This window comes from Drosophila virilis, unplaced genomic scaffold, assembly GCF_030788295.1.
Source record: "Drosophila virilis strain 15010-1051.87 unplaced genomic scaffold, Dvir_AGI_RSII-ME tig00003811, whole genome shotgun sequence".
Taxonomy (NCBI): domain Eukaryota; kingdom Metazoa; phylum Arthropoda; class Insecta; order Diptera; family Drosophilidae; genus Drosophila; species Drosophila virilis.
In genome coordinates this window covers 17,223-24,528 of record NW_027212952.1, presented here as the reverse complement: position 1 = coordinate 24,528, position 7,306 = coordinate 17,223, and positions in this window count along the sequence as shown.

Sequence of the window (7,306 nt, the reverse complement as noted above, 5' to 3'; positions counted from 1 at the left end):
GCAGAAAATAAACCGTATTTTCAAAGCAAACCCCTTTCGCATGATTCAACTAGCTGTCAAAATGGTTCTATTTCTTGTTTATCAAAGTCCCATTTCAGAGAGTCTCATTGTTTTGTAATTTGACTTCGATATATGGAACTTAAATAAATGATATAATCGTACAATTATGACAAATGTGGTTTTATGCTCAGATATAATTATTAAATTGATTGTTTATTTCTGAAGCTATTTTTATTTCGATATCTTATTATCTGCTTCATCGATTTTCAATAAGTTCTCTCTCTGTTAGGCGGACAACAGTTGCTGGGCTGAGGTGTAGTTTTCAGAGTATAACTAAGGAAAGCAACATACCCTTTGTTGTTACCTATTTTTAATGGGTGCAGGGTATAAATAGATGTCGCAAGTCTTTCGCTTGCGTTGGGCTGCAACTAGAAGTCGTCCGAAGATTCATCGCATCTCGACAACATCTCGTAGAGGGGAGCTGCAGGCCTGTGCGGTTAATCACCTAGAAAAGCAACCCCAGATATTGAGAGTGAGGCCATCTCGCCAGTCCCCCTAGGCACTACTTCTAAATTTAGAATCACTTTATATTTGTTGTTTTTTTTTTTTTTCTTTTTCTGTCGGTGGACTGATTCGCTGCTTTCGTTATGTTTGCTCTCTTATGTTCTCGTTGCTTGTCGCTGCGCATAATGTGAGCATAATTGTTGCATTGCACCTGCCTCGAAATCCGAAGACTTCTTAGTTGCCCCAATGCTGCTCTTGGGCTACAAAAAGCCGACGACCTACAGAAAAACAGCCAACTGCGACTCCTTCTCAAGTCTTAAGAATTCGCAAAGTCTAAGCCATAAACTAACTTTTCATTCTTCTGCACCTTTGAGTCCCCGGTTCATTTGTCTACTGTAGGCATTGTAATTGCATTTAATATTGCGACACGAAAGCTTTCCTAATGATGCTGACCAGCATCACGGATTGCAGAATGATGAGCAGGTCAAAGGCTGTCTACATTGTCGTGGCAGGGCAGAGAGCAGCCATCAGGTCAGCATCTAACCCACATTAAGAAAAACAGTTACTCAAAAAAAGTATCTAGAATAGCAATCAATAAAGTATCAAATATGTGATATAAGGGGAAATTAAAAAACATTTATAAAAGGAAGACACAATATTATCTACGGAGTAGGAAAATGGTTAAGGTATTCTAAAAGTCAGAAATATTCGTTGAAATGTGTTTATTCGAAAATCGATACATTCATATTTGTTGCTTTATTTTCGACGAGCATGGCTAGATCGACTAGTCGTCCTGATCGAGAATGCATATACTTCATGAGTTTAAAGACGATTTGATTAACATGTCTACATTTGTACGGGCAAAGCCGGGTATTACTGGCTGCTCTCATTTATTAGAGTTAGTTTGGTTCCACTTTTCTCGTTGTCATTCTTTGTAGTGTTTGTGTTTGGGTTTGCTGGTCGGGCATCCGACGTTGTTGCCTATCCCTCAAACCGATCTCAATTGATCCCCGGGGTGTTATTGTGCTATTAGCAGCACGCCAGCTTCAGCTGGACTTGTTTTCCATGCAGAGTTCGTCCTCTGCGCTCCTCCCTCCACACCATCCTTGCAGGCCCTTCGAGTTGCCGGCCTGTGCGCCGTTCTGTTCTCTTGTTTGTCAGCTAAATATACACATAATAAATAATACCCCTAGCCACTTTTCATGCGACTTGACAGTCCTTCCAGCTTCCTAGTCGTGCGTGTGTGCATGTGTTTCGGTGTTAGAGAGCCTTAAAGTTTGCTTTGGCCCCTCCAAGCTACGTGCTTAAGTGAACTTAGTTGTTGCTGCAGCGTTGACTGATTGTTTGTTGTTGCTTAAAATTGTTGGCTGTTCCTTAAAGTGGGCGTGTTGCGCGGCAGTTGTGCGGATATTTGCTTGTTTCTAGGTTAATTAGTTGGCCAGGTCCGTTGAACTTTGGCGCGTAGCCCGCCTGGACAGAGCCGGGCTGTAATTTTGTAATTTTGAGTCATCTCGCAGTTCGTGAATTTTTTTTTATCTAAGCTCATACACGATAAAGCAATACAAAAGTCAACACTTTTATAGATAAACTGTGCCCAAGTCCATGCTGTGTGCAGTTGTGCCATCGAAATAACTAAAAAACAGGTACACAGATAAACGAACCAAAGAACAGACGGCCAACTGCCGCCAGATAGCGCAGATAATCGCAGTAAGCACTTCAGGCGTTGAATTCTATGCGCAGTCTTTAGATAAGATACAACTTTCGCTCTGTGCATACAACAGTATGCTTATCGTCGAGTTATGTTGTTCCTCTTGTCGGCCTCTATCCAATGGCTATATTCTCCTGCTGCAATTAGCAGAGGCTCCGGCTACGACTCAACTTCAGCTTCGAATTGGACTTTATGCACTATCAGCTCAAACCTTTTTGTCACTTAACATGAGCACGTTTGCCCCACGCAATGGTCAGAGGTGCCAGCTGACGATTGCCTAGGGCAGGCAGCCCTATTATGCCACACGAACAACAAATCATCAATCAAATTAGAATCTGGCAGAATGACTCTATAAAGAGTCTACCAAGAGCTTAGTTGAATCAACTTCTTTAGGCAAACAGCGTCATTTTTGTTTCGCTCTTCCCTGGCCTTAGATCCTATCATAGAAGACAAATGTGCAAACTTAGGCCAGGAAAATTTTTGAATCATTTAACTCACTTAACATATCTATTGTTAATAGTAAATAATGACAGAGTTATGGTACATAACTTTTCTTGTTTTCGGACCAACGTAGATTAATAACAGCTAGAGGATAAAGTAGTTCGATTTGCAAATTGAACTTGTTCATATATGACAGTCCGTCTTGTGGACCTATTCTCAGTTTTTTTTTACATTGTGTAGCAGGATTAAGAATACTTTCTGAAAGCGTGCTGAAATGCCAAGTAAAGTATATCAAGATCAACAGGAGCAAAAAATCTAAGCTGGCCAAGAAGTTGATTAATCAAAAACACCAAGCTGCCCGTGCCTTAACGTGGCGTTTGTTTTTCCGGGTTCTGCGACATTCTGTTGCATAATTGAACACCTATTCTTATTATTCAGCGCTTTTTGCTCCCCACTCAGCGCTAGCTGTGCCCCAAGGCCCCGAGTAGCACTGGGCTGGCGAAGAAGTTGCTGCGCAAACGCCGCTGAGTTATGGCAGCATTTAGACTTGCACCTAGACTGGCTTTAACTACTATTGCTGAAAGAAGATTGCCCGCCGCATTAGATGGCTAAAGATTGCGAGGACGGCATTTCTTGAAATTATGATGTGCTGAGAAGGGCATCTTGGTGCCGCGATGATTACTTGATAATTGTGATACTGAAGCGGGCATCAGCAGCAATTTTCAGACCGTTTAATTGAAGAGCGATGAAAGTTACCGATAGCTCGCGCTGGATTTCCAGCCATGTAATACATTTCCGATAAAATACTGAATTGAAAACTTATTTGAGAATTTTATTGAAATATGCTCAGCCGAACTGTTTGCCATTGAATGAATCGAACAGACGAACTATCGCCTTGGCTACATCTTAAATCAAATTTGCATGATACCTGTTGTAGTTGTAGTTGTTGTTGTTGTTGTTGTTGTTGTTGTTGTACGGTCAAGGTGAGTGAGCTGGAAGCTGTCGAAAGACCGAGACCCGCGGCAGGTGACAGGCCAAGTTCTATACATGGACTTAACACTTCCAGGAAGAAATCTCGTTTCTGTGCGTTGTTGTTGCTTGATATTCGCAAGATACATAAATCATATGAGAAGCATCGCTTTTTTGGCGGTCTAGCATTTGATAGTGCTTTTTATCGTTGCTTTGTTTTTTGTTGTTTTCTTGATTGCCGCCATGCGTGAAATGTTTTGCGATTGGGTTCTTGGAAGACATACCGCATATCGAATGAATGAAGCTAAAGATTTGTTAATCTGATTGGGACGTGCCCAGCACAGAAAAACAAGAAACCACATTCCAGTTTCTGTCTGCGGCGAGCCAAACACAAGACGAAACAGAATCCGGCGACAGTTATTAATTCCAATATGAATTCGCTATTAAGTGCGCCAATTACCGTCTCGAAATAGACAAAACGAACAAAGACCTCAGCGAAGGCATTGCTTTTGCTTACAACCAATAATTTAGGCAGTCGCCATATAACAACGGCAACAACATATGCTAAATTATGTAGGTGGACACGATAATTTCGGTCTGCAGACATCGACACTCCAAGCGTAAGCGTGGACCAGAGAGCCAGCCAGCCAGCCAGCCAGCCAGCCCCAAGGTTCCTTCAGCCGAACCAGACGAATCAAAAACAGATTTCCAAGTCGCGCCCAAAAATAACAGCAGAAACGTCAACGTCCCCTCCCGTCCCGTAGCGTCGCAGTCGTTGCCCTCAGGCACATTTTATTTAAATAAAATAAATTTGTTGTCTGCTGCCTAAAAACAGCCCAAGCTGCAATTACTATACATTTTCCCAGACAACTAAAAACGTGAACCTAGTCATGTTAATGCAGGGGCCCCAGAGATACCACAGGATCCAGCAAAACTTTCAGAGAGGCCTCTGAAAGGGGGTTGCTCTACAAAGCTGCCAATTCTCATTGTTTAAACTTGGTTTTTAGTGTCGAATGAATTTGTATAGCTCGTGTAACGCTAATCGAAACAATTATGAAATACCTAAATGCTATTACAGCTACAATTTATGAACAGTAAATATAATCTTTGGATATTCATTTAAGAATCATCCATTGAATTCGATTAGCGAATATTCAAGGAAAGGATATGGTCCGTCAAATACTTTTCTTTATTAAGGCCTGTCCCAACTCCGGTTTCTAGCATAACAGACCCTTTGGCAATAGCTCATTTACGAATATAGTTATTATTGCAAAGAAGAAGAACTAGGAGGTTGGAAGTTTTCCAGAAGTTTGCTTTTGTCAGTCATATAGTCGGACTAGCAAGCGGGAGGTGCGCGGCTCAAATCTAGCAGTAATCTTGATGAATGTCCGATTCGGCCGGTTCCGCCAAAGGTGCTAACCGCTGCAGAAAGACGAACCTATGCAAAAGATTGATGACAATAGCTTAAAAACTAAGAGACTAGTTTTCATAGAAACGGGGACAGGATCAAACGGATCCATCGGATCAAGAATATTTAAGCTGTGTGAGGTCAAAAATGTCTCTTTCCATATAGTACACATTTCACGAACAAATTGTGTTCCCTCTACAACCCTTTTCTAAGCTAAAGCTAAAGGGCATTTAATATTTGGCAAGCAGAAGAAAGCCGCCTTTTCTGGTTCTTTATTTAATTTTCTATTTTCCTATTCCCTTTGTCTTCCCGCGGACTTAATCAATAGAATTTCTTGCTCGATTCAATATATTCTTGTGAAGATTCACAAGATAGTCAAATGTAATTTTGTGGATCACAGAGTGCACACAACTGCAGTATAACAAAATACAATTTTGAAGGTATTTTCAAGCTGCATGCTTTGGCAACGGGTGGGTGGTGCGTCTACGACACCCTCAATGGCTCTGCTGTTTTATCTACCTCCAACAATGTTTAAGCTTGTCTCCGATTTGTTTGGCTCTTATACGTGGGTCGACGTCAAATATGGCGAAGTATGCTGCCGTTGCCAGCGACAAAAACAGCCATAAACAAATAACTATGCCACTGCCGATGGCGATGGCGATTGCTGTGGCTCCGACTGTGGCTCCGACTGTGACTCTGTCTATGAGCTACGACTATACGACTATGACTACGGTTATGGTCTGTTGTTTGGCTTAAGCGAGCTCTTTGCGAGCCGATCATGCACACCTGAATGTGGTTCAGACAGACTATGTGGCACGCTAGACACACCCGAACTCAGCCGAACCTATGAAATTGAATGTGTGTGCGCGCATGAGTTGATGTGGAGCGCAATGGAGCGACGAGGAATTCAGCTCATAAAATATTTAGGTGTTTGCCGTATTTGAGCACGTCTTGCATAATTTGTACGTTTGTACTTTTAATTAAAGATATCTCAGATATATGTACTACTTCTTGTATGCCCCTCTATGGCCAAAGATTTCAGCAATGAATCGACTCTGTGTTGCCACCTGATTTTTCTAAAGCTCACCTCAAGCATTTTACAACCCCCCGCGTTGCGCATGGTTTGTTTCGTTTTTTGTTCTCCCTAGCTCAAAGTGTATTGGCCAATTATGAACCATTTGGCTTGACTCGAGCAGATAACATGAAAAGTTCTTCGTAATACTTACTAACGATAGGCTAATGGATTTGTTGAATAGCTACTTACCTCTCAGCACCGTTTTAGCTTTAAAAGATATCATGATCAATTTATATATTTACTAACACAGGAACTCCGTAATCTAAAAGATGAAGACCTCATATAGTCTCCGCCATAGACGGTTTTTGCACAAATATGTCAATCTTATCGATAACTCAAATGGCTTTCAAAAACTTTGATTTTATAATTTGGAACAATCTATTTAAAATGTGGGCTCTAATAGAGTTAACGTATCAGAAGTGTTTTACTTTTTGGATGCGTCCTACTATTAATTATTAGCCCGCATTATTAATCATAAAGCCCGCAACTTTTATAAAAATAAAACTTTTAAGTTCAAAGTTCATTAGGATTGTATTAACAGACTATTTAAATTTATGCATATAAATTTGAATTTTAATTAAATCTTGTTATCTTGTTAAATCTTGATTGTGTTCTCCATCGATACAATCAATAACATATCCTGTACAGTGATATATTAAATAAAATAAAGACATTTTCAAGTAAATGTACGCAGTAGGAAAGTTAAGGAAAAAGCGATGCTGGTCAAAACGACAATTAAAACATGTGACCAGAGGTTCGCGTATCTCACCCATTATCGGTGTACACACCCTGGATTTATTAATTGGTTTTGATGGCAAAATAATAATAATAAAAAAGTATATTGAAATTGAAATTCGAGCAGAAGTCATCGACTTCGCTTGGTGCTCACAAATGTCGATCATCATGTTGTTATTTTTTTTGTTTCTTTTCTTTTCTTTTTTTTACAAACTTTTATGGTATTGAATTTTATTTGTTTGCCCATAAAATTTAATTTAATTATGTGCAATGCCCAAAAAATATCTTTCAAAGTGAGGTAAAGATTAAATCTACGCCCACATATAAAAGGCGATCGTTATTGCTGTTGTTGTTGTTGCTTTGGCGGCACATGTGAACTGAGAGTCGTGGAGACCCGTTTGTCGAATTGAGAGAGTATGCAGTTGGGGGAAACTGTGCCAAAGTTGTTTGGATGCTCGGCAGCTTA